Here is a 10,577-nt window from a genome sequence, read left to right as displayed (position 1 = left end):
ATAACTTAATTCCAAACACCATTTCAATAGTCCCTTTTTTGTGTTGTCTGAAGTTTAAATCAAATTCGTAAATAGTTACAGAGCAAAACTGAGGTTTTTCAAAGATTTATATTCACATGAGAGCAGCGTATTCAATTTTGATGATCATTTGTTTGAAACTAATGATGACTCCACTCTAAATTTGAGGAATGTGAGGAGATATAGTTTGAATTTTTAAGTGTCTACCATATGAATCTCCTTTACCTCATTATGTATAATTTGTTTTTGTTTTAATCTCATAGTAATTTTCCACAATTTTCTTCAATTTGTAATTACAACCCAACTAAATCATAATTACTAACACTTATTAAAGTGTTATTAAGCACTTATCAAATACCAGGTATTGTGTTAATTGCTTTACACACATTTTATTTAATTCTATCAATGAATTTATGAATCAATAATGTCCTATTTTACATATGAGGAAACTGAGGCATATAAAGTCTTTCAGATACTTATTATCTGTATTTGTAAGAAAATCTATCATTTCTTTTATTCCATTCCAGACATTGAAACAAAGTGAAACTGAAAACACACATGCATAATGGTTAAGAACATTATTTAGAAATTATTCAGTTAAAATTAACAAAAATATAAACATAGTAAATTAATTACATGGAAACTAGTCAACCTCAAATCAATATGAAATCCAGACTAAACTATCTTCTACCTAAAATATTTAAGGTAAAAGTATTAACTAAAATATTTTCACTTAATGAAAATATCTTCATTCATATTTTATTTAATGCCACATACAAATTGCAGGAAACTTTATAAGGAAAAATTGTTCTTCATATACTTTATAGTCTTTCAGGGTGGTATTTTTTTATTCCAGGCATTGGTGAACTCATTAGAACTTGAGTTGTGATCATGATGAATCACTTTCTGTCCTCCTGGTTTGTCATTAAATTATTGATATTTTACTATCTACATTTGTCTTCCATTGAACATTCCAATTTATGATGTGAACAGATATTTGTTAAGTTCTGTTATGGCCTTCTCTTAGATTCCTATTTCTTAAAAATGGATGGAATTAGGAAGAATACAAATGTATAGATTTTTTTTCTTTTGTGCTTGCTAATGTTTAGTAAATACTAGAAGGAAATAGGGGAAAATTTCCTGCAATACTTAAGCAAATAATCCCATAATTAGTTTACTTTAAAAAAAGATAATTGTACATAATTTTGTGTTAGTGACTAAAGTAACGTTTTGAAATAAATAATGAGGGAAGCATAAATTTAGAAATGCCGTTTTATATTGCACTATTTATTTTGGTTTTGATAAATTGTTTGGAGTTATACCCGGTGTTGGGGAGGAAAGAATTCTCCTGTGCCCTTCTAGGTTCTTATTTTGGTCTAAGAATTAAATTAACATGAGACAGATTGAGAAGAGAAAATCAAATAAATGTTTAACATGTGTACATGGAAGAGACCCAGGAAGACTAACTTGCCAAAATGCTGAAATCCTCACCTTAAATGTTATCTTTAGCTAAAGACAAAAGAGAATGTTGGGGGTACTGGTGTGAGATTTCAAAAGCAAGGAAGGCACTCCTTATGGGTGTGGAAAAGCAAATGTTTGGTTAACAAATGTTTGCTGGGCCAGGCAGAGATAACGGTACACACAGTGGACTCTGATCTCTGCGCCCTGCCAAGTCTCTCCCACCATGCCTATGCCTACCCCATAATCTCTGTAGATATCTCTGATGATAGGAGAAGAGGCCTCTATCTAAATTCTTTTAGGCAGTTAAGAGGGAGGTGATTAAAAAAAAAAACTTCCTGAGTCTTCTGTTTCTTAATAATAATAAGCATAAATTAATCCATATGCCAAAGGGATATATTTTGGGGTGGCAAATTTTGCTCCTCTACACTAGAATATAAAATCAGTTAATTTGTACTGCTAGAATCAAAACATAGTTATGTATTCTGTATTGAAATAAGTTTCTTTATAAAATAACTCATTTGTCATATTTTGTTAGCTTTCTCTGTGTATAGAAATTGAGAATATTTTTTAATATTACATGTCAATGATATGAAAGCAAAAGGAAAATCACCTGAATTTTATATTGTCATGCATGTTAATTTTTAAGGAAATAAGCACTTTTACAACATAGGAATTTGGGAATTTTACAAGATGAAATACTTTTTAAATGTTACTGCATCGCTGCATTCTAAGTAGGATTTGTTAAGTGCTTACTTGATGGATTTAGATTCCACATGGAATTCATTCATTCATTCATTTATTCCTCAAATATTTATTAAGTGCCTATCAGACACCAGGACTTGTACTAAGGACTGAGGATACAGGATATGGCTGAAGTATCTTTCAATAGAAGAAAAGAAACAGTTTAATTTAAAAAGCAAAACAGAAGTGTTTATGTCTGTTTTCAGGCATAGGAAATTCTCTTATGGGGGAGGAACATAATAACAAGCAATGCTAAAATATATGTGTATGTACTCTCTATCATTAACATATTTGAAGACTTCAAGTATAGAGGCCCTGCCTTATTTTTGTCTCTCATTCAAAGTGGAATATCTGCTATAACCAACAACACTCAGTGGCTTAACAAGATGGAAGTATACCTCTTCTTCTGTCACAGATGATTGGTGTTTGTCTGTGAAGGTCTTTATTATTCCTTTACTTTTTTCCTTAATTTTAGCAAAATATAAAGAATGTAAAATAGGCCATGTTTTAACCATTTTAAGTTTACAGTTCAGTGACATTAATTACATTGTTCCTACCTCAAAAATATTTTCATCACCCTAAACAGAAACTCTGTTCCCTTCTCTTTCTTCTCCTTCTGGTATTCCCATTTCAGGTATGTTATACCTTTTGTAATTGTCCCGAAGTTCTTGGATATCTGTTCCAAATTTTCATTCTTTTTCTCTTTGCCTTGCAGATAATATTGGGCATGTTCAGGGTGGTATGGCCACCATAGACTCACTTTTCTTTTCAGTTTTGGAAGTTTTTAATTGACTTCCTCTCAAGCTCATTGTTTCTTCAGTTTACTGCTCAGCTCATCAAAGGCATTCAATTTTTTATTTAAGTGGTTTTGATTTCTAGCATTTCCTTTTGATTCTTTCTTCAAGTTTCCATCTCTCTTCTTAATTGTTCATTCTTGCATATTGTCCACTTTTCCCATTACAGCCTTTAGTATATTAGTCTTAGTTATTTTAAATTCCTAGTCTGATAATTCCAACATCTCTGCTATATCTTAGTCTGGTTCTGATGCTTGGTTTGCTTCTTCAGACTGTGTTTTTTACCTTTTGCAATGCTTTATACTTTTTGCTGACAGACTTGATGTGTTGGGTTAAAAGAAACTAAAGTAAATAGGTCTTTTGTGTGAAGTTTTAGATTTATCTGGCTGCACATTAGCCTGTATTTACTGTTTGCTATAGTGTTGGTGTCACAGACTAAAACTTCCTCTGGTGTCCTTGTTTTTGTCTTTCCTATTGTACTTAGGTTTTCCTAGAAACTCCTTAAATAGAGTCTGAGCCTTAGAATTCTTTTCAGCTGCAATGCCAGGTTATTACTCAAGAGCCCTCTTGATGTGATGGTAAGGGGGCGGAGGGAGAGTGTTCTATAGTTCTCTGATCAGGTCTCCATGTTTTAGTGGGCCTATGATCTTCACAAATTCTTCTCACCTTTTTCATCCATTAAAGGATGGCTAGAATGGATGGATTGGAGTTTTTCCTTCCCCCTACTGGAAAGCTAGAGGGGCCTGAAGTTGGATATTTCTCTTCCCCTACCTTTCTCTACCTTAACAAACACCCATATTGATTAGGCTCTGGTAAAGTAATTTCCCTTGAAGGCATTCTTTTGTTAATGAGAGTAGACCCTATAGGTGTATTTCAAAATTATCGCTTTTCCCTTCCCACTGATGGATGCATGAGGAGATTTTTCTCTAATCTTTACTCAGAAAACCTGGTGGTAAAATACAATACCTGGCGGTAAAATTGTAGAAACCACCCCCCCCCCCATTAGGGCTGGCCAAGAGTTTTTATTTCTCAAATTAATACACACTCAGTATATGACAATTATTCAATTACCCTTTAAGAGTTTCTACCAATATGCAGCTGTGGCTCCTGCTCCAGGGAAGCTCACATTCTGTGTATTCATCTCTCCAGTTTTTAGACCAGAGGATTGCCCTGTGACCTCAATTCTCTAATGGATCTCGGATAAGTTGTTGACTTTGAGTTTGTTCAGCTTTTTGTGAGGACAGGAGTTTATGACTTCCAATCTATTTATATGTCAGACTGGTAACCAGAAGTCACCATAGTTTCTGGGAAGAGTTTATTGTTAAAGTCTAATTCCATTAAAAGTTTCCTGCTGAATATCGAGGGGGTCTAAATATTTTAGAAAGAGATTTGTCTTTATATATGTATAAATTACATATATAATTTCTTAATAATTAGACAAACTTTGTAAAGGGTAAACCCAACAATATGTATATAATAGTTGTTTGGGTCAAAGTATTTCAAAATCTGCATTTCAATTCACATAACTTAGAATCCCCCAAATTTTTTTTTTGAATCATTAATGTGAACTACAGACTAGAGATTCCATAATTATTCATTTATTATAGGTTAATTGCACTAGTTATCTAAAGAAGTTTGACTACATTATTGCGCAACATCCTAATCAGAGCAATCTGATAATTTTTCACATAAGACATCAGTTGAAGTCTTTGCTTAAGTTATTTTTTTAGAAAATACTGTCTTTTTGGTTGAAGAGAAATTCGATGACATTTAAAAATGCCTATACAGTTATTTACAGGTACTCAGCTGCGATGTGGTAGATTTTAAGAACAACTTATCTTCCTTATACAGCAAATTGTGAATAGAGGTGTCATACACTGGGTTCCCTGGGGAGCTAACTCTGAGATGTAATTTAGTTTGCAAGTTTTTATGCTGGAGTGCAGTTGGGATCAAAAGCTGTGGAAGGAAGGAGAAGAAAGCAGGAATGGAAGCAGGGAGAAGTCCAGTTTTAGGGAGGCAGGCCTATCAGGAGTCTCAGTCCATTCCATGGGGGAACTTTTGGAATTAGACTGGTCCTTCAGAATTGTCCCTCATAGGATCAAAAGATCAGGCTTTTTTATTCCCCTCTTAAGCAGTCATTAGATATGGGCTGCCTGAGACAGACATGACCTTGAGTAAGGCAGCTGAAACCATACAGAATGGAACTGAGAGGAGGTGGGCCAACATGTCTTTCCTTCAAGAGAAGCTAAGTGTTGAATCTGTCTGTTCATCAAGACATGATAGCTGGATAAAAAGCACATTTCAGTACTTATTTAATTTAAATATGATTTGAGGTTAACAGTCAAGGAATGAAGTGACCTTTATTTTATCACCTCATCTATATGTGAGATTAACTAACATAAAAATCAGATATTCCTTTTACAGGGAATTTTTACAAAAGGATGCATCACAAACAAGAAAACAAGTCGGAAATTTGAAACACAATATGAACCTAGTAAAAGTTGCTCTTATAGAGTACTGTTCTTTTTATTTCAGTGAGATTGAAGTTGACTTTATTTGATGTCATCTTGCCAAAATGTATTACATGTGCTGTTGCTTTTATTGTCAAAGTGAGATGAATATTCTTTGAATTTTTAAAAAATGATCTTAGGTCAACATTTTGATTTGATATTATATTACATTATATTTAAAATTGATATGTACACAAGAACTCCCATATAGGATAGGTCCAATTGGATTGGGAAAATGACTACAGGGACAATACATATTAAAAGATTAATTTGGAAGAATTCCACACTGAGCTCAAGAGAAATAGCAGTGTAGTTGAGAAAGATCAAGATATTCATCAAAATGAAGACTAAGTCAAGATTTGCCAGTTGTTTTAAGGACAGGATCTTGAGATGTACAGAAAGAAAAGGAGAGAAAAACAAAACGGGGTTGAGAATATTAGAAAGGCAAATGGATGATATCCTTAAGAATAATCATCTAGGCTGAAAATTTGTGATAATACCCTGAGATTGTACAATACCCAACAGACTATGCAATATGAATATTACACAATTAAAATTCCTAAAATCTACTTGCTTTGTGTTCATTACTTCATTCAATACATATTTAGTGTTTTGCCACTGTATTGTGGACTGTTATGAAAATTTTATATCTTAGTATTTCCTTCTGCAACCAAATGTATGTAGAAATCAGTGAAAAAATCCAATATATTTATAATTTCCCATTTATTCTCCATACCCTTAAACTTATTTGATTTACAGTCAACTGCACTTTTCTTCTCCCTTAGTTTCTTTCACATTTATGAAAACATTAATGAAATTATGCTTTTCGATACTTCTGGTAAAATGTATGTCTTTACCATTGGCTTATGTAACAAGTGATTAAGAATAAATGTTACTCAGAATTCCATAGTATCTTTTCTTTTTTTGTTGTTTTGTTTTGTTTTGTTTTGTTTTGTTTGGTCTTTTTTTTGCCATTTCTTGGGCTGCTCTCACAGCATATGGAGGTTCCCAGGCTAGGGGTCTAATCAGAGCTGTAGCCACCGGCCTATACCAGAGCCACAGCAACGCGGGATCCGAGCCGCATTTGCAACCTACACCACAGCTCACGGCAACGCCGGATCCTTAACCCACTGAGCAAGGGCAAGGATCAAACCCGCAACCTCATGGTTCCTAGTCGGATTCGTTAACCACTGTGCCAGGATGGGAACTCCCCATAGTATCTTTTCTTAATTTTTTTTTTGTCAAGAGCATAAATTTATAAAGCTTTCAACATCAAACCTTAAAAATTTTAGTGAGGGAACAACAAAACAATTTATTTCTATTTTGCACTTCTTTTTTTCTTTTATGGCTGCACCAGCAGCATATGGAAATTCTGGTCTAGGGGTTGAATTGGAGCTGTAGCTACAGGCCTACACCACAGCCACAGCAACACCAGATCTAAGCCACATCTACAACCTACATAGCAGCTTGTAGCAATGCCAGATCCTTAACCCACCAAGTGAGGCCAGGAATCAAACCTGTATCCTCACGAGTCACAGTGGGAACTCCCTATTTTGCACTTTATTAATTCTTAAAATTTTGTACTGCCATTGAAGCAATTTAAGTTTGTGGAAATTTTATTGTTTCACATTGGAACTATGACAAATAGAGGTTGTTTTAAAATATTTGTAGCAGTAGAGGTAAAGGAAACAGAGCAGGATTTCCCTGGTGGCCTAGTGGTTAAGGATCTGGCATTGTCACTGCAGCAGCTTGGGCTGCTGCTGTGGTGTGGATTTCATCCATGGTTTGGGAACTTGTGCCTGACACAGGTGTGTCTTAAAAAAAAAAAAAATACAGAGAAAACAAGACGGATGTCTATATCATCTTCTCAGGCCGTGGGTTGAAGTTGAAGATTAATTATAAGGAAAAGACATTAGACTATGGAGAATGTGACTTTTATTGGTGGAATAAATACTAATAAGTACTTCTGAAGTATTACTATCTACTGATTTTTCTAAGAAGATTGGATATATAAATAACTTTTGGGATTAGGGAAAGAAAATAATATACCTTTTCCACAAATTTTGAACTCCTCCAAACAAAAAATCATTGAAGTATTTTGATTAATTATAAATGTCAAAATTTTGGAAAAATACCTCATTGAAATTAGTATGCAATACCTTTTTTTTGTCTTTTGTCTTTTTAGGGCCACACCCATGGCATATGGAGGTTCCCAAGCTAGGGGTCTAATCAGAGCTACAGCTGCTGGCCTACACCACAGCCACAGCAACGCCCAATCCAAGGCACATCTGCGACCTATACCACAGCTCACGGCAACGCTGGATCCTTAACCCACTGAGCGAGGCTAGGGATTGAACCCGCAACCTCATGGTTCCTAGCCAGGTTCATTTCCACTGCACCACAGCGGGAATTCCTAATATGCAATACTTTAAAACACTTCCTTAGGGAGTCAGAGTTTGCATTTCAGAAGTATAATATGGATTTTTTTATTTCCTATTCTTGGTTGTATAAGGTTGCAGAATAATATCTTTAAACAAACTAATCAACAAAGTTGTGTTGATTTAGTTTGGATAAATATTTAAAATGTTTAGACATGAACTTTTTTTGAAAGACATGAACTTTTTTTGAAAGGCTTATAAGAAATAATAGACATGAACTTTTTTTGAAAGGCTTATAAGAAATAATATGCAGAATATTACTTGGCGTGTTACAATGCTTGATGTTTTTATTTTAGTTCCCAACACATTGTGGTGAAATGAATACTACTGTCCCCTTGATAGGACTGATTTCAATTGTGTTATTAAGCAGTATGTCCTTTTCAGTATATTAAGCATAGTATAATTTCTGTCAAAATCAAAACAGTTTCTTGAAAAAAATTAAAAGGTAACTTTAGTGGAATTCCCTGGTAGCTCATCAGGCTAAGGATCCTGTGCTTTCACTGCAGTGGCTCAGGTAGCGCTGTGGTGTGGGTTTAATCCCTAGCCTGGAACTTTTGCATGCTGCAGGTGAGCACCCCCCCCAAAGTAACTTGAGTCAATATGTAGAAATCAATTAAATTAAATAAATGGTAACAGTGATTTCATTTAGATATAATCTCACTAAGGAGTGCTAGAAAATTCTACATTGGTTTTAGGATTTGGATATCCTAACCTGTAGAGAATGAAGATAACATACATCTTTCCTATGTGTGTTTGCTTTATAACCATTTTGGAAGCAAGGAACTTAAAAGATTGCTTTTGATCTGTAAACCTGCATACTTCCAGACCTTATTCATATTTTGAATTTTAGTTGTTCCCAGTATACTGGCATGGTGGCTTTATTTTAACTATTGATCTTGAAGATAACAGAGGAGAAATTTAGTGCACTTTATGAAAGCATAAATATCATTTTTAAATTATTAAAGTTCAGAATCATTATGCCCATTCCCCTAAATGAACTGCATGCATCTTGTTCTTCTGCCTCTCTTTAAGCTTGATTACATCTCTGCTCAATTACAGAAATGAGCTTTTAATTGGACTTCCTTAATTGGAAGCGTAGCGGTTGCAGAGCACAACTGCTCAGTTATTCCTTAAGAATTAGTTAGGTCTGATCTATGTGAATGCAATATGAAAGAACAAGGAAGATTGGAGAGGTCTCTGCAAATATAATGCAATCCCTAGTATAGGCTTCTAATTTACAGTACACAATGATTAGCCAGATCCAACCCTGTCATTTTGTGTCTTCCAGATGTCTAGTAGTCTTTAGACGACATCTGTAAATGTAAATGTTTTAAATTACCTTTAATAAAAATTAATGAATAAGTTTGGTTTATTAAAAATTGAAACATGCTTATTTATAAAAATTCAAATTCTCAAAAATTATAACCATTTTACAAACAGAGAGTCATGCTCTATGTGCTTTTTTAAATTACAAAGTAATTTATTTATGTGAAAACAAAATAAACTGAAGGGAAACATGGAATAGCAGCACTTTAGATAAATGTTGATTTGAAAAACCTAAATGATATGACTAAATTAAAAAACAGATTTTCAAAAACATTAAGAACTTGAAGCCACTTTGTGTTAATGCATGCTTATGTTTCAAATCTACATGATACATTTTGAAACCTTTCTGGGAAATTTGAGAAAATTGGTACTCAGCAATTTACTTAGTCCAACTTTACCTTCTTTATCCTCAGCTTTTATTCACTTATAAAACTTTTATTATTGTCAAGTTTTGTAACATTTATGTACTCTTTTTGCATTCTAAACTTAGAATAGGATTAATTCAATAAAATTTAAATGGATTCATTGTTTATCATTATGTTTACATCATTCCTGATGTCTTTATTTTAAATCACACAATTAGTTGAATTTCATAATCAGGTAGTATTGGTTTGTGGTTTAATTTATGAGGTAAGCTGTATTTTCTGAGTATTACATGGCTTAGAATATTTTCTGTTGTCTTTTTAGTTGAAAACTTGGCTGAGTGTTAAATTCTTGAAACTTAGTTTCTCTCTCACTATGGGGTAACTTTTCTGCATAATCTTCTTGAATTGGAGGTTGTTTTGTAGAAGGCTAAAGTCAATCTACAACTGACCCTTGAACAATAGGAGTTTGAATTGCATGGGTCCACTTATATGCAGATTGTTTTCAGCAATACTGTACTACCCCAGCTACAGTCGGTTAAATTCTGGGATGCAGAACCAAGCATGTGGAGGGCAAACTGGCAAATTTTTTGACTGGAGGGGGGGAGGTAAATGAGGGGAGGGCTGCCCCTAACCCCCTGCATTGTGCAAGAACCAACTGTACTTTCCACTACCTTGCTCACGACTTGCTTTCCATCTACCAATGTCCATTGTATTATATAGTTTTAATACACTTAATGTTCAGCGGTTTGCCTTGTCATTCAGCATTTCATTTCAGTTTTTCTAGAGACAATCTGCCCTTTTGGTACACATTAAAATATTTTTTTAAATGAAAGCTTCTGTTTTACATTTAAATAAATTTTTTTTTGGCTACTCCTTTGGCATGTGGAAGTTCCTGGGCCATGGATCAAATCCGGGCCACAGCAA

The sequence above is a fragment of the Phacochoerus africanus genome, chromosome X (assembly GCF_016906955.1).
Source record: "Phacochoerus africanus isolate WHEZ1 chromosome X, ROS_Pafr_v1, whole genome shotgun sequence".
Taxonomy (NCBI): domain Eukaryota; kingdom Metazoa; phylum Chordata; class Mammalia; order Artiodactyla; family Suidae; genus Phacochoerus; species Phacochoerus africanus.
The sequence above is the reverse complement of the archived record's forward strand: the minus strand, read 5'-3'. Positions refer to the sequence as shown.